This window comes from Ranitomeya imitator, chromosome 10, assembly GCF_032444005.1.
Source record: "Ranitomeya imitator isolate aRanImi1 chromosome 10, aRanImi1.pri, whole genome shotgun sequence".
Lineage (NCBI taxonomy): Eukaryota > Metazoa > Chordata > Amphibia > Anura > Dendrobatidae > Ranitomeya > Ranitomeya imitator.
Genome location: NC_091291.1, coordinates 2,971,800 through 2,990,035, shown reverse-complemented (window position 1 = coordinate 2,990,035; position 18,236 = coordinate 2,971,800). Strand labels below are relative to the sequence as shown.

General features: G+C 46.9%; 1 long non-coding RNA gene across 1 annotated transcript; it reads left to right on the top strand.

The window, feature by feature from the left end:
* The first annotated feature begins 401 nt into the window (after positions 1-401).
* LOC138650874 (uncharacterized) lies at positions 402-17,044 on the top strand. The gene is made up of 3 exons (XR_011315412.1): positions 402-454; positions 16,517-16,650; positions 16,881-17,044. It is a non-coding gene; the product is annotated as an uncharacterized lncRNA (long non-coding RNA).
* The last annotated feature ends 1,192 nt before the right edge of the window (positions 17,045-18,236 follow it).

Here is an 18,236-nt window from a genome sequence, read left to right as displayed (position 1 = left end):
GCTGCAGTGGATCCTGCAGTAGTAAGTTATTTTTAAATACTTTCAACATTCTAATTAATACTAATTATTGATATATTGATATGGTTTGAATCAGTTTAATATATAATATATACAGTATATCTTTAAAGGACTTCGCAGAAGGTAGTTGAAGTTTGTCAGATGACACACCTAACAACATTTACACTTATCTTCTAAAGAAGTCTTTTGATCAAATAGGAGTTACCTCATTAGACCTTTCCCAGGAGATGTTTATCCTATATATGCTAATTGGAGGTTGTTAAGTCTCAAGGGATGAAATGGGGTAAAATCTTAACGATTTGGCCTAAGGGGGTTTCTCCCTGGCAGAAGAGTTTAGTATATAAAAGATGACGGGAACCTTAGGGAGAGGACACAGAGAGAGCAGAGATGTGACATCGATAGACAGAGACAGCCTGATGACTTCTACCATAATAATGTAATGTATGAATAATGTTATTTTATTGCTGTTATTGACTGTTTTTTTCTTTTTTTTTTTTTTTCATAGACTGTTTATTTCTTGTGCAAATTGCCTCTTCAGAGAAAAAGAGGACTTGAACTCCACAGCGCCAACTGTTGGAAGTAGCGATCCTACAAGTCCCAATCAACCCTTTAAAGGGAATCTGTCACCCTATTTTTGGCCTATAAGCTGCGGCCACCGCCATCAGGGGCTTATCTACAGCATTCTGTAACGCATTCTGTAATGCTGTAGATAAGCCCCCAATGTTACCTGAAAATAAGAAAACAAGTTATATTATCCTCACCCAGGGGCAGTCCGGTGCGCCTCCCATCTTCATACGATGTCGTCCTCTTCTTTGCTTCCTGTCTCGGCTCCTGCGCAGGTGTACGGATTTGTCCTGTTGAGGGTAGAGCAAAGTACTGCAGTGCGCAGGCGCCGGACCTCACTGACCTTTCCCAGCGCCTGCGCACTGCAGTACTTTGTTCTGCCCTAAACAGGGCAAATCAGTACGCCGAAGCCGGAACCGCGGCGTGAAAACAAGAAGAGGGCGTTATCATAAGAAGATGGGAGGCCCCGGACCATGACGCCCATCAGACCAGACCGCAGAGCGACCACCAATGGGTGAGTATAATCTAACTTGCTTTTCTTATCTTTCAGGTTACATCGGCTTATCTACAGCATTACAGAATGCTGTAGATAGCTCCTGATGGCGGTGGCCGCAGCTTGTAGGCTATAAATGGGCTGACAGATTCCCTTTAACGAGTCTTGCAATGACTTAGGATATGAGCCAAATCAGTATCTCAATCCGCAGTCACGGTGTTTCGGGCTGTTGGCCTTCGTCAGTCATTAAGTAAATTAATTTTTGTTTACTCAATTTTCGTGTGAGCATTTATTATTCATCACAATCCTTGAATCTGTTCCAAAACACCCCCACATAGGACACGTTTATTATAGTGAAATATGTATATGTGTGGCCGGCGGATAACTATCATCTGTCCTCAGGGTGCAGGTCTCACCAAGGTGATAATATATGTTATCCTGAGAAAAGGCAGTTCTCGTGTTCTCAGACCACAGGGGGCCTTCCTGGGAAGACAGAGTTGGAAACATTTCACACCTCTGATGCCTCCAAGGCAGATGCCAAATGGGTCCTAGTGCAGCCTGACAATTTTTATTTATTATGAGAAAGGAAGGTTACACAAAGCATTTCAGACAAAAATAATGTATTCCTTGGTGGAGTGGCCGTGGTCCAGTCACAAACCAGCAATTGGAATGTTAACCTGAGAGGCTGGTCTAGAAATCTGACCTCCAGGTTGACTCTATAAATTAGGCATACACAGAAAGAAAGATGTTCGCATGTGGGGAAGCCTGGCAACCTGATGTGAGCCATCCCACGTTTCTCCCTCCCTCAGGGACAGAGTACCAGACTGCAAAGTTTGTTATTTCTGTAAGTTTTCTCCAGTCTATTTTATCTCTGTTTTTGCATATTTGTATGTCTCTTTTTATTTCCATTTTTTTTTTTTAATTTAAATAGATTTTTATTAACAATATAAAAAAAAAGGAGAACAACAGAATGCCATTTACATTGCATTATATCAGATACACATTTTCTTACTTTTAATAAACCCCAACATTACCCCAACTACCCCCCTCCCCCATAAGACAGCTCAGTCTCAATCTCCACCGCACCGAGGCATTATCTGCCTCTTGTAATTTATCCTCTTCCAGGTCTTAGGAAACACGACGCCTATACTCCTCAATCCAAATCAAGCCAAGGAGACCATATTTTATTAAAGAGTTCTATTTTCCCCCTTTTACTGTACACCCCCTTTTCCAATTTTAGACCATGTTGAACATATTGGAGAAATTCCCTTCTCACAGGTGGTTCCGCGTTTATCCAGTTTCGTGCTATTACTTTCCTGGCCATGTAGAGTAGCCTAGCGATTGCAATCTTCCAAGTATTGTCAACTCCAATTTCTTCCACATATCCCAGCACACATACTATCGGGTCTCTAACAACTCTGCACTTATACGCTGCTTCAACTCGGCTCAAAACCACCACCCAAAAGGCAGCCAGTCTCGGACACGTCCACATCATGTGATATATTCCTGCCTTCTCACTCGCACACCTCGGACACCCAGAATTGGCACGCAATCCCGCTTTGTATAACACTTCCGGAGATTTATATACCCTATGCAAAATGTATAGCTGCGAGAGTCTATATGGTTCACTCAAGGACAGTCGCGGAACCCACTCCATCACCGATTCCCAGGTTTCATTTTCCATCGGCCCCACTTCTCTCTCCCACTTAGCTCTCGCCTTTATAGGGAAATCTAGCAGAAATGTGTGCATAAGGTCCTTATACAGAGTGGAAATAACTCCCCTTGTAGTACCCTCACCACACACATACTCCAACACTATATCATCTTGAACCCTGATATCAGCCTTCTTATTCTGAGCTCTAAAGGCATGTCTCATCTGCGCATACTGATATTCCCCTGTGGATCGCAAACCAAATTCTTCCTGCAATTGGGAAAAGGACTTCAGCTCCTGCTGCTGGATTATCTGGTGAACAAAGCAAATTCCCTTATTCTGCCATTCCATCAATCCTCCCAGGGCCTCAAAATCCTTTAAATTGTGGTTAGACCATATCGGTGTGAATTTAGTCAACCCTGTAACCCCACGAATCTGCCTTAATCTATTCCATAATTTACGAATCAGGAACAGGGTTGGGTATATTTTCCCCAGCGCGCCCAATGAGCCATCCTCCAAACACCTGGCCATCGGTCGTCGGTCCGTCACCTCTTCCAATAGCTGTTGTACTGCACTGGATGACGCCCCTCGCGCCCAGCCCTTCAAATGCTGGCTCTGGGCCGCAAGGAAGTATATTTCCGGGTTGGGCAAAGCCAAACCACCATCTTCCTTGGGTCGCTGAAGCGTCTCCAAGCTAATACGTGGATATTGTCTACCCCATATCAAACTTCTAAAGAGGGCATTAATCTGCCTGAACTTCCCCCGAGGGATCCAAATTGGTGCGTTATGCAGAACATAAAGAATTTTGGGCATAAGGACCATTTTAATAAGGTTTACCCTACCGACGACCGATAGATGTAGCTTATTCCAGGCGTCTACCTTTGCCTTGAGTACCCCCATAACAGGAGTCAAATTTCTTTGCAGAAACTCCGCCACCGGCACCGAAATCCATATTCCAAGATATTTAAATTGGGAAACCACCTTCAGCCTCTCATCCCCAACATCCTCACTCACATTCTCTCCTACGTCATCCACTCTAAAAAGAACCGTCTTATCCCAATTAATTGTTAGTCCCGACACAGTACCAAATCTCTCAACAATTTCAACGGCCCCTCTTAGTGAATTGTCTGGATCCTCCAGGAACAGCAAAACATCATCCGCATATAACGCTATTTTTTCCTCTACTTTGCCATACCTAAACCCAGGGACCCCATCCGACTGCCGAATCTTAGCAGCAAGAGGTTCTACAGCCAACGCGAACAGGAGGGGTGAAAGCGGGCATCCCTGCCTAGTACCCCTAGCCAGCCCTATAGGACGAGATAGCTCCCCATTTACTCTAATTCTGGCGGATGGTAATGAGTACAACAGCTGTATCCAGGCCACAAACTGCGGGCCAAACCCCATACATTCCAGCACCTGCCAGAGGTACCCCCATTCGACGCTGTCAAACGCCTTGTGTGCATCTAGCGATACAATCACTCTTCGACCACAGTTATCAGACTCTACCTGCAAATTTACATATAACCTCCGCAAATTGATCGCCGTTGATCTATCCGGCATAAAGCCAGATTGGTCCGAATGCACCAGACTCGCAATAACACTAGAGAGGCGGAGAGCCAACACCTTGGCCAGAAGCTTGACATCAATTGTTAGTAAAGAAATTGGGCGGTACGACTCCGGTTTCCCCAAGTCCTTATCCTCCTTTGGAATGACCACTATTATGGCCTCTCTCATAGAGGCTGGCAAGCGCCCACAAGACCTAGCTTCCTCCAATACCATTTTTAATCTAGGAATCAACACTTCTGCCAACCCTTTATAGATCTCAGCGGGTAACCCATCGACCCCAGGCGCCTTCCCATTGGCCATAGACATCAATGCCCGACTCAATTCCTCCTCAGTGATAGGGGCCTCAAGGCTCTCCCTATCTGCCTCACTCAGTCTCGGCAAATCCAGACCTTCCAAGAAAGTCAGTGCATCCTCGACCGATTCACCAACCCGAGAGGAATACAAATCTGCATAGAAGTCCGCAAAGGCTCTCAAAATTTCAGGTGTTTCCGTTATTTTACCTCCACTAGCAGAATCCAAAGAGTGTATATATGAAGAACCTCTCTGAGCAGCAGCCACTACCGACAGCATATGTCCCACTGTTTCTCCCTCCTGATAGAACAATACCCTTTGGAAATCTCGTTTCCTCTCAGCTTTGCCTAGCAGAATTTTTCCAAATGATTTTGTGCGTTTTTCATTCTTCTCTCTGCCTCAGGGGTTCCCAGTGTGGCCATCCCATCCTCTGCTTCCTTCAACTCCTCAACTGCCGCCTTTTCTACCTCTCTCGTCCTCCGCTTACACCTACTAATGTCCCTAAACAGTAGTCCCCTCAGGTACGCCTTCATTGCATCCCAAATTGTAAGAGCGTCGGCGCTTCCATCATTTAAGAGAAAGAATTCCGCCACCTCCCGTCCTATACTTTCCAACTCAATACTCTGTAACCAATTGGGATGAATCTTCCATTCTCTCCCACTTAGCGAGCGAGCCCCCTCCAATCTAACCTCTACTTCAATTGGACTATGGTCCGACAAGGCCCTTGGCAGATATCTCACCTCCCCAACCAGTGTGTCCAAGATCCTGTTACCCAGAGCCATATCGATTCTAGAGAGTGTGGCATGTGCCGGTGAATAACATGAGTACCCTCTCTCCCCCACATGTCTAACCCTCCACAGATCAATCAAACCTATCTCCTGTATATAGGTGCCAAATGTTGTTATGTGTCCCTCCGACCTATTCTGAGTATTTTTATTTTTATCCCAATATTCATCACAGATGTTATTTAGATCCCCGATAATTATTAACGGTGCCGGCCCCCATTTTTCCACTCGCTCCATTACTTCTCTAATCTTCCTGCTAGAGTAGGGAGGCGGAATATACATCGCGGCAACACACAGCATCACTCCATACAGTATACACCGTATTAGTACATACTGTCCCTCCACGTCCACATATACCTTCACCTCCTCATACTGAACTCCCGCTGGAACCAAGATTGAGACTCCTCTTGCATACGTGGAGAAGGTAGAATGATATCCCCTCTGGATCCATCGTCTATTCAAAACATCCACTTTTTCCCTTACCAAATGCGTCTCCAGCAAGCATATCATTGAGGCCCTTTGGTCTCTTGCATATTGCAAACACGCTGCACGTCTGGATTTCTCCCCTAGGCCTCTCACATTCCAGCACAAAATCTTAAAACGGGTCCCCATCACTTGGCTCATCTTCACTATAAGTATCATCAATTTTGAGCTCAGGCTGTCTAACTACCCTCCCTCCCCCCCCCCCCCAACTCCCCCTCCCACCCTTCCCCCCTCACATCTAACCATTCCACCTCTTTCCAAGAGTGGGGCATCATCGCCCATAGCGAACACTCCGTTTGGCATTACCTTCCCAACCCTCCTCCCACCACTGTACATAACAGGATTTCAGACATTTTGAAAAATAACGTTCTTAAAACATTTTAACTTAGAATTATTTGCACACACAAGAAGTCTGCATAAACTTAAAATATGTCGCAAACCCTTCCTCCCCCTTTCCCAGCAGCCATTACACCATCCCTTTCCCTTCTTCCCCCCCCATACCCCTTGGCTTGTCAATCACATGACTCTTTTCCAACTGACAGATAAGTAAACAACTTCAGACTCTTCCCACAGTTTCAGTCTCCTTTTCCTTTAAGCTTTTTAGCATTAATATCGATCCACTGGGTAGCGTCCTCCGGCTTCTGGAAAAAATGAATTTTATCAAACGCCACCACCCTCAGTCTTGCTGGGAACATCATGGAGTATTGCACTCCCAATTCCCTCAGCCGTCTCTTGATACCCGTGAACATCATCCGTTGTTTCTGCACCAGAGTAGAATAGTCGGGGTAGATAGCAATCTTTTGACCTTCAACTGTCAGATCCGTCATGTCTCTGGCCTTCCTCAGGATAATGTCTCTGTCTCTATAGTTTAGAATTTTGGCGAGCATGGTACGGGGATTCGCTCCAGGGACAGGTGGTTTCGGCGGGACCCTATGCGCTCTTTCTACCGCGAACACTTTTGTTAGCGCCATATCTCCAAATGTCTCTAACAGCCATTTTTCAATATATTTCGTTGGATTCCTCCCTTCAGCTTTTTCAGGGATGCCCACTATGCGAATATTGTTTCTTCTGGACCTGTTCTCAAGGTCCTCATTTTTCGCAGCCAATTCAGCTATTGCTTGAGTGAACTTCTTCTCTGCTTTTTGCAGCTGCACTATATGGTCTTCTGCAGTGCTCACTCTCTCCTCTACCTCCCCCACACGTTTGTCAATCTTCTGCATGGCTGCGTTTATCTGGGCTGTGTCCCCCTTAACCTCCTGTATCTGTATGGTCAGAGATAGTTTACATGAAGAGACTAGCGCAAAAACGTCTCTTAGGGTAGGCTCAGCTTCTGGCGCCATTTCCTCGGGTCCCCCTTCTGCCACCGCTATTTTACTCTCCTTTCTCCCCTGTTGTACCTCATGTTCTCCTGCTGGGCTCTCCTCCTCCTCCTCCTCTTCGGTATCAGCTCCGGCTCCCTCCTCTGCGGCCTCCGCTCTCGCAAACTGCTGGAGCTTTGCCGCTACCTCCATGCGCTTTCTGCATGCGGCGTTCTCCTTGTCTGCCTTTTCCCTCAAGTCGGCGCCATCTTGGATTGCGCCTGCATCCCCGGCTCCCGCGTCCTTCTGCCGTCTCCTGGTCATGTTCGTCGGTTCCAGCGCTACCGAACAGCACCGCCGGCCTCTCCAAGTCTCCCCGCAGCCAGTAAGCCCCCGCAGGGACCAAACAGCAGCGGCTCTGCAGGATTTTACAATATACAGCGGCGGGAGCTCACAGCCGCACGTCCGCTCACATGGACTCTCAGGCCACGCCCCTTTTTATTTCCATTTTTATTGTAAGCACTGTACCATTTCTATTAAGGCTTAAAACTTTAGTAAGTCCAAACCTTGTATGTTCTAAAGAATCCATAGCCTTAAAATGTGTGCTCCTGGTGATTGGCACATAGTAGTAGTATTTCCGGGACTCATCGCCCGTGTATTCGGTGAGTGGTGGCAGCGCGTATGAGCGGGTGTGTGGCCTGGGTCGGTGTGTGATTTATGCTCCCATTACAGCATAGGACAGAGGTTGGATGCTGGACTGAGTGAGAGGAGATAGATTAACCCTTGCAGGTGCAACCCCCAGTCACGTGCTGAGAGCGGATACATGACATCTATCATCCTCCATGCTCAGTGAGAGAGCAAGTGAAAGACAAAGGCCAGTCTCACTGGATAATAGACGTTGGTCTGAAGTGGTTGGATTTTACCAGTACAATGAATTCTGGGGCAGAGCGGTGGCTCCACACAGGACGACGACTCCACACAGTTCAATGTGCCAGTCAGGAATCCTACATCTTTGGACGTTTTCCTGCTGACCTCTGCTTGCTAGCAGTGAATGAGGGAAGTGCACTGAGAAGACCTGTTTTTAGGAAAGGTACAGCTCCTAGGCAGATTAAATGAGTTCTGTGTTCCGGCCTATAAGATAAATCGCTCTTGGTTTAGACCTAAGTAATCTGTCTTAAAGGGGTTATAAGGAATTTATTATTTTCTTTTAAAGACATTGGCTTCCTCCATTAGAAAACAAAACCAAACCAGATCTACTCGACCATTTCCTCTCCAGCACCCTCCTATTGTGCCCATAGTCTGTTACTAATTCTTAATTTTTGCAAACAAATGAAATGGAGAAATGTCCAACGTTCCTCGTCTGATCTGCTCGGTGTCTTGTGTGATGAACTATGGAGATAAGAGATTTCCTGATCACTGCATTCTTGTTTTTTGGAATTGGGGTTGTATATTAAAACTGCACGTCTGCATCCAGCAGAGAGGAACCTTGCCCGTCCTGGGGAGGTCTCAACCTTAAGAAGCAAATTTCTTGAATAAAAGAAGAAACTTTGGGTACGAAGATGGTGGAGTTTACAGAACCTGAGGATCCGTTACTTCTCTGAAACATGGAGGACTTCATGACTGAGCTTGGACTTCACTGAGAAGATGGGCTGAAGCTTTGGCCATTAAAAAGGACGTTTCCCAAGATTAAAATTTTAGGTCAACTTCTTCCAATGGTTCGAAGGGGATGTTGAATTAAGGAAGTCAATACGAAGCGTAAACTCCATGAGAGATCTGGGCCATGAATAAGCCTAACCAGAAAACTTTCCTAGGAATTGCAAGCCCCCAAGAAATGAGATCTCCATGTCCCATCTCCAGTATTTAAGGCCTTGATGGAGAAGTAGAGGAGAGCGGGAAGACGGAGGTAGAAGATGTTAGTTTTAACTTCTGTCACAGAAGTATTTTAAGTTTGCCATAACTTTGAATGGAAGAAAATCCGGAGGCCACCAATGACCCCCGAGGAGGGTCACTCCCATTACCTCTGCATTTGTAACAAAGAGCTTCATTTTATTTCCTGGGCTTATCTTTAGAAGGCCTCACACCATCCACCCCTGCACCAATGCCCTGATGCAATCTCTCTTAAATGTTGAGCTCTTGTCTCATTCTTTGTGATTCTGCCTGAAGAAGGCGCTGCTGAGGTCTGAAAGCTGTAACATAGTTCTTCTGGTTCGCCAACGCAGGTTTCGCTCCTAGAATCCTTTTCTCATTTCTGGGCATAAAAGTATTTACATCGATTTCTCTGGGTACCACAATATAATCATTGATTGTACATCATGCCAAAAGCTCTAAATGGTGGGGATTTGGAGGTAGAAACCACAGGGTCCTTTATTGACAATCTTCACTTGTGTTGACAATCGGAGATTTTTTGTATCCAGGAACTCTCATTTTTTTTAGAATGTTATTTTTCCACATTGACTATGAATCCATTTTCTCAGTATTTGAGACATCTGGACCAGAGATATTTTTGCGAGATGTTCGGATTCCATTTTCAGCAACTAATTGTTCATCTATGCCTTGTAGCTTTAGAGCTGCCACCATGACCACTGCTAATTTTGTGAACCGCCTTGGGGCGGGGGAGAGACTTAAAAGGAGGCACGTAAACTACAAGATATTTTTGATGCAACTTAGATATTTGCAATGAGATTGTAAAATGGGTATATGGAGACAAGAAGCCTTTATAGAGCACCTGTTACTGCCTGAGCTCCCCCAATTCTGTCGCTTCAAATATTCACATTGATGCATTCAGAACGCAGTATGGGAAGTCTCCGCTTGCAGACCAACTGCTAATTTCTTCAGTCTTCTCTGGGAGCGAGCGCGGTCATTCGTCCCTCCTGGGCTGTCCATCACAGGTTGGCAGCATCGGAGATCTGCTAAATCAGCTGCTGAGCTGTGATTGTCATATGTAAGAAATACATCCTCAGGAGGAAGCGAGGCTACAATTAGCACGCGAAACGCGCGTTGGGGTAACCGGGACTCACACCTTAACTGGACATGGGTAATTATTGATTTTGATTTGTAATTGATTTACCGGCTATATGTGTCCCATGTGGGTTTAGTTATATGAGTAGTGGGTGTTTGGAAATTTGGGAACATAGTTCCCTGGGAAGGTATTTTATATTATACCCACACTTTATATAATTACCCAGATAGAATTTCAGCCTATCTTCCTGGTTTAGAGTGTGAATCACTGGTCAAGTAACTTCACCTGGGTATGGTTCACATATTACAATTTTTGACCTATGATATCCATTTTTATTCTTGTATATCTTTTTGATTCTAATAAAGTTTGTATTTTGTGCTAACTCTATGTCCTCCTTTTCTATACACTTCCTTGGGACTAGTAGAAATTGTGTCTCCATATCTCACCAGGCGGTCTAGCTAGGGCCAAGAAGAAAGCTAACATTTGGCACCTCCTAGGTCTTGGAGGGGAGGTTCTAATTGCGGCCTGAGGGTTAGCTATTCCTGGGAACCATCTCACAAGTGTCTCCAGAGGAAAATAATATATATTAATTAGTAGAGCGGCTGTGCCCAATCAAACAGACCGCAATGATATTAACCTGGGGGTCCGGTCTAGAAACCTGACATCAGACCAAAGTTATAAATTTAGGCTGCAGACAGAGAATTGTGTTCACATGATGGGGGCAGCCTGAGAAGCTGGTGTGATCCATTCTACATTCTTCCTACCCTCAGGGAGCAGAAAGCAACTGCCAGTTAGATAATTTCTGTAGGTTTCTCCTGTTTATTTTGATACTGTTTTGCATAAGTTGTATGTTTTTATTATCATATTTTTATACCTTTTTCTTATTGTAAGCATTGAACCTTTTGTTATTAAAGTATAAAACTTTAACAAGTTGAACCTTGAATGTTCTAAAAGAATCCATAGCCTAAGGTGTGTGAGCCTTTTGAGTGATAGACATATTTTTATTAGAATTGTTAGTTCCGGGACTCCGTGTATTCGATTAGTGGTGGCAGCGTGTATGAGCGGGTGTGTGGCCTGGGTCAGTGTGTGATTTATGCTTCCATTACAGCATAGGACAGAGGTTGAATGCTGGACTGAGAGTGGGTAGATTAACCCTTGCAGGCACAACCCCAAGTCACGTGTAAGAGCAGGCACGTGACGAATTAGTGACACCACGGAGAAGGGATCCGTGACACACATACTACGTTCTAAAAGCAATAATGCGAATACCTTTGCAACGGAGCAACACACTATAAAATGGAAAACAGTGGCAGAATTGGAGGGGCGGGGGTCAGGGATGTTTACAAAATATTTAATTGTTTTGAGCAAGTGATAGGTCTGCTTTAAAGGGATAGTTTCTCAACCACGGTTTAAAAAAAAAAAAAAAGCAGCCTGTGGCCTCTTGGATTACATTAAGCAGCTATAAACATGCGATCCGATCCCAACTGATCTTCTAATCCTCCAGGTCCTCCGTAACTTGGATTGTGCAGTACGATGTGGGCGGCCTTCATTGTTGGTCACATAACCGCTGTTTGCTTGTGGGAACTACATCTGCCATGCACTATTTGGCTTCTCCAACCACGCTCCCTGTGTTCTCCTATGTGGCGCTCACGTCACTTTCCTCAGGTCTATCGATGAACGCGCGTATCTTCCGTTGGCGCCATGTGCACAATCTAATAATTTGCATCCTGTGTTAAATGCCTCATACGTAAGTACAGATCCGGTGCACACACGTTATTTGGCGTCAGTTCTGCGTCAGCTCATCGAAGTGTCTGACACCGCCGAGCAGTAAGGAGCAGCTTGTGCCCGACTTGTGCGCTGACGACGGAAGCATCTCACCACACATGTAGCAGGATCATGGCTACAAAGACTCATCCGGGGCCAGAAAAACTACAGGACGGAGCACGACAAGAGCCTGAGCAGACTTCTGCCATTTATGCACTGGGGTGGACTTATTCCCGTCAATCGTAGCCATAAAGACTTGTTTTTAATATGACAGATTTATTGTTTCCATCGTGACTTATTTTTCTACTATGAATTTGGAGAGGTGGCGACATCTGTGAGACACCCTGGATCTTTTACATCTTTGATAATTCAGCCTGAAAACCCCGAAGAATGAACAAGTAGAAATGCCGCAAGGCACCGTCGGCTGCACTACGGCAAAGATAACCGTACCGACAGCAAAACATGACAGGCCTGCGGGACAAACTGAGAAGAGTGCATCAGCCCCGACCACTGACCGCAGCGGACACCTACCCATCGCAGCAAGTCACAGCGTCAGCCGCACGAGGACCTGAGCTGGGACTGATGTGCGCAGGCGCCTGCCAGTGTCTAGGCAGGAAACGTGCTGCAAGAATGTGCTGGCAGGCGCCTGTTCACACACCAGACTCTACTTGCAAGGTGTAGGAAGGAAAACTGACATCAAACGCCAGAGTGTAAGAGAAGGTGCTATTATTACAGACATAAGCCAAGAGAAACAAAAAAATTGTCAGTTCCTTCCCTGAATAATTCCCCCAAAAGGCAGTAACTTAGTATTGCCAATTAAAAGTGCTCAGGCCCCTCCCACATGTCTAAATTCTTCCAAATAAATCACATGATCCTTGATTGGAGTCGTCTTCCTAAATAATGGATGAAGGTGCTGGAGAAAAAAGGTGCAGGAGAAAAAAGGCACGGGAGGAGAAAATAAGGTGCAGGAGAAGAAAAGCACAAAAGAAAGGCACAAAAGAAGAAAAGCACAAAAGAATAAAGGGACGGAAGGAGAAAATAAGGTGCAGGAGAAGAAAAGCACAAAAGAAGAAAGGCACAAAAGAAGAAAAGCACAAAAGAATAAAGGTGCGGGAGAAGAAAATAAGGTGCAGGAGAAAAAAGGTACAAAAGAAGAAAAGCACAAAAGAAGAAAAGCACAAAAGAAGAAAAGCACAAAAGAAGAAAAGCACAAAATAAGAGAAGCACAAAATAAGAAAAGCACAAAATAAGAAAAGCACAAAATAAGAAAAGCACAAAATAAGAAAAGCACAAAAGAAGAAAGGCGCGTGAGAAAAAAGGCACGGGAGAAGAAAATAAGGTGCAGGAGAAGAAAAGCACAAAAGAAAAAAGGCACAAAAGAAAGGCATGGAAGAAAGGAGTGGGAGAAGAAAAAAAGCATAGAAGAAAGGCACGGGAAGAGAAAGGCGCAGGAGAAAAAGGAGCGGGAGAAATAAAAGGCGCAGCAGAAAAAGATGCGGGAGAAGAAAAGGCGCAGGAGAAAGGTGTGGGGGGGAGAAAGGCACAGAAAAAAGGCGGAGAAGAAAGGCGCAGAAGAAAAAAGGTGCAGGAGAAAAAAGGCACAAAAGAAAAAAAGGCACTAAGAAAGGCACAAAAGAAAATAGCGGGAGAAAAAAAGGCACATAAGAAAAAAGGCGTGGAACAAGAGGGGCGTGGGAGAAGAAAGACACGGAAAGGTTTTTAGAGCACACAATAGTCGCCCTGAGTATGGGCATTAACCCTCTGAGTGCTGCCTCAGAACTTCCATTCAGCACCCCCATAAATTGATCCCCCCAAGAGAGACGCTTCACCGAGATGAGGGTCCTCAGCAGAGCCCCCTCTCCGTTTATTTGAATTCTGGTTATATGGAAACAGGTTTTCACAGTTCAGCAAAAGGCCTCACAGGCGTATGGCACCGACACGACCCATCATCTCTCCTTTCCCATCATCTGAGGAGCTTTTTACTCCATCACAAGGATTTCTGTAAGGCTACGTTCACATTTGCATTGTTGGGCGCAGCGTCGGAGACGCATACCGACGCATGCATCATGCGCCCCAATCTTTAACATGGGGGACGCATGGACATGCGCCGGTATGCGTTGTACTGCGTTTTACGACGCATGCGTCATATAGATGCACAAGACAGGGCACAGAGGACGCTACTTGTAGCGTTTTCCCTGTGCCGAAATTCCTGATCTGTAGGATCTAATGACAACGCATGCGTCGCAAAATGCTGCGTTGTGTACATGCGTTGTTGGTTGCGTCGCTGCACCCAACAACGCAAATGTGAACGTAGCTTAAGACGCATTCAGATAAATGGTGAAGAGAGAAATTCTGTAACAAAACTGCAGCTGTGAATTCACACTAAAAACACAGATGGCCGAGGATTTGCGCCTTCTTATTTACGACGTCCTCTGCTCCCGTCAGTGATGATTTCGCCTGACATTGATGTGCAGTTTGATGATATCTATGCAGACAGGGAAACTTTTTGCTTTCAAAAGATGGCAATAAAGTAATAAACAAAAAAAAGAGCATTTCTCTTTGCCAAAAATGCATCCACTTGTGAGCGCCATTTTGAAGAAGTTGGTGAAAAAACATCAATGAACACGAGACAAAAAAGAGAAATGACGAAAAAAAAGGCAAATGATGAATCCGGGCCCAAATCTCCAGCCCCAGCGCGGACCGTCCAAGACATCTGGAAGAAGAGTCCTGAGCCGAGGGCTGAGACGACATGGGCCGCTTGTGGCCGGTGGGCAGAATATCGGATGTCAAACTGAAAAATCAGAAAGTTCTGAGGATCAATGCGGAGCTGAGCCGCCATAAAACACTACTCGTGAGCGTCTTCCTGAATCGGAGCCTGCCAACTGTGGCTGGAGAATGTCACATGCACCAATCCCACCAGCAGGAAGTTATGATGTCATAGAGCAGACAAATGACATCACAGGACCGGCACCCACCCTACTCCAGACTGGGCAGTTACCAGGATCCACCATTAAGTATTTCTCAATTCAGTCTGCAGGTGGCGCTACAGCACTTTACAAATGATTGCACACCGACGGGGCAGAAATACTGCACAGCAAATCTACCGATGAGTGTTGGGAAGTGCCCCGATTCTCTCCTTCAGAGTTACCGAGGGACATCAAACCAGGGTGGGCACCATCTCAGCAGGACTGTGAGGGGCCCAGTAAGGAGTCACTGGAGATTACTCCTCCACACACTGAGCGAACAAGTCTGTACCCAGCTCTCTCTCTCTGCAGATTTAATTTAGCGTGTGTAGTGAAATATGTACATGTATGGATGTATGACCAGCAGTAACGTAACATCATGACCTATACTATCCTGAGCAGGCAGGCTCCTGGTCTCCAGTCACCCCAGGGGGGATTTCCTGAACACACACTTTGGAAACATTTCACCCCTTCTGACTCTTTTGAACAGACAGGCTAATTGCAGCATAACACTATTTACTATGAGAAAGGTCACACAAATGGGTTCAAAGAAAATAATGTATTCATTGGTAAAATAGCCGGGATCCAGTCACAGACCAAGGATTACAATATTAACCCGAGAGGCTGGTCTAGAAATCTAACGCCCAGGCTAACTCTATTAATTAGGCCTTTACACTTAGAAACCTGTTCACATATTGAGGGGCAGCCACACTGATGTGATCCAGTCCATATTCATCACCCCTCAGGGAGCAGAATGCCGGACTGCAAAGTTTAGATATTTCTGTTAGTTTTCTCCCTTTATATTTATAACTGTTTTGCATATTTGTAGGTCACTTTTTATTCCCATATTTTTATATCTTTTATTGTAAGCACTGTACCTTTTCTATTAAAGCTCAAAACTTTAATAAAGTTTGAACCTTGTATGCTCTAATGAATCCACAGCCAAAGGGCTCCTTTTCACTTGCGTGAAATACGGCCGAGTCTCGCAGGTTAAAACCCGACTCTGCTGCCAGCACTCCAGAGCGGAGCGTACAGCTCCATGTATTGCTGTGCGGCCGCACGCTCCGCTCTGGAGTGTCGGCGGCAGAGTCGGGTTTTAACTTGCGAGACTCGGACGTATTTTACGCAAGTGAAAAGGAGCCCTTAGAGTGTATGATACTGCTGATTGGCAGACAGTATTAGTATTATTTCCGGGACTCATCGCCCGTGTATTCAGTGAGTGGTGGCAGCGTGTATGAGCGGGTGTGTGGCCTGGGTCCGTGTGTGATTTATGCTCCCATTACAGCATAGGACAAAGGTCGAATGCTGGACTGAGAGGGGAGATAGATTAACCCTTGCAGGCACAACCCCCAGTCACATGCTGAGAGCGGGTACGTGACAGTGTGAAATTCAGCAGCCCGTTTAAGATGTTTTTTTTTTCCAGAATTTGGTGCAAAGGAACAGCAACGAAAACAAAAAAGGAAAAGTGACTTCAAAATAAATAAATCCCCGAAGTATTGAAAGGGGCCATAAGCTGCGGCTCCGAGGAGACGCTGCTGCCCCTAGGCCTTATGACCGCTAGATATCGGCTCCGCACTAAGCAGACACCTTATGACCGCTAGATATCGGCTCCGCACTAAGCAGACACCTTATGACCGCTAGATATCGGCTCCGCAGTGAGGAGATGCTTTATGACCGCCAGATGCCGGCTCCACACTGAGGAAGAGACGCTGCCGCCCCCGGATGAGCCAGAAGCCCTACGTGCCACAGGTGGGGGAGTCGGCCCTGGAAGCTCTGATATCACAGCCGCCATTATCCTGGCAAGTCTGCGGAAGGGTGAGAATCTGTAATGTGCACCATCTTGGGTATTTTGCTGGGACTGTCCTACCTGTCATTTGCCTGTTTTGTGGTTCAAGAAAACATTGCCAGACTGCATTACCCTGCGTTGTCTGAGCAGCGTTATGCCCATGTTAAATGGAGAGCGGACGTACAGCAGGACGCTCCCTGGTCCATGCGGTTGAAAACACCCACTGACCCTTTCCCCCCCCCCCCCCGTGTATCCACAGGTGTGTATATAGGGGTGTGCACAGTTTACCTTTTGTCTGACCAGAGGAGTTAAAGGAGGGAATGTTGCATGGGGTTAGAACTATCCAGACCCATTCTCACACTGAAACATGGTTGGTGCGGACGCATTTTGAAGCCTTTTGCCTTGGGTGCTGACAGATTGTCCCACCCAGAGAACCCTAGGAAAAGCATTGTCACCAGCAAGGCTTTACACACAGTATACATAGCGTGTCCAGCAGACAGCGAGCCCAGCAGAGAGGAGAGCACGCCAAGCAGACAGGGGAGAGCAAGCCCAGCAGACAAGAGAAAGAGCGCCCAGCAGACAGGAGAGAGCGAGCCCAGCAGAGAGGAGAGAGCGAGCCCAGCAGAGAGGAGAGAGCGAGCCCAGCAGAGAAAAGAGAGCGAGCCCAGCAGAGAGGAGAGAGCGAGCCCAGCAGAGAGGAGAGAGCGAGCCCAGCAGACAAAAGAGAGCGAGCCCAGCAGAGAGGAGAGAGCGAGCCCAGCAGAGAAAAGAGAGCGAGCCCGGCAGAGAAAAGAGAGCGAGCCCAGCAGAGAAAAGAGAGCGAGCCCAGCAGAGAGGAGAGAGCGAGCCCAGCAGAGAGGAGAGAGCGAGCCCAGCAGACAAAAGAGAGCGAGCCCAGCAGAGAGGAGAGAGCGAGCCCAGCAGAGAAAAGAGAGCGAGCCCAGCAGAGAAAAGAGAGCGAGCCCAGCAGAGAAAAGAGAGCGAGCCCAGCAGAGAAAAGAGAGCGAGCCCAGCAGAGAGGAGAGAGCGAGCCCAGCAGAGAGGAGAGAGCGAGCCCAGCAGAGAGGAGAGAGCAAGCCCAGCAGAGAGGAGAGAGCAAGCCCAGCAAAGAGGAGAGCGAGCCCAGCAGAGGAGAGAGCGAGCCCAGCAAAGGAGAGAGCGAGCCCAGCAGAGAGGAGAGAGCGAGCCCAGCAGAGAGAGCGAGCCCAGCAGAGAGGAGAGAGCGAGCCCAGCAGAGAGCGAGCCCAGCAGAGAGGAGAGCGCGAGCCCAGCAGAGAGGAGAGAGCGAGCCCAGCAGACAAAAGAGAGCGAGCCCAGCAGAGAGGAGAGAGCGAGCCCAGCAGAGAGGAGAGAGCGAGCCCAGCAGAGAAAAGAGAGCGAGCCCAGCAGAGAAAAGAGAGCGAGCCCAGCAGAGAGGAGAGCGAGCCCAGCAGAGAGGAGAGAGCGAGCCCAGCAGAGAGAGGGAGCCCAGTAGAGAGGAGAGAGCGAGCCCAGCAGAGAGAGCGAGCCCAGCAAAGAGGAGAGCGAGCCCAGCAGAGGAGAGAGCGAGCCCAGCAAAGGAGAGAGCGAGCCCAGCAGAGAGGAGAGAGGGAGCCCAGCAGAGAGAGCGAGCCCA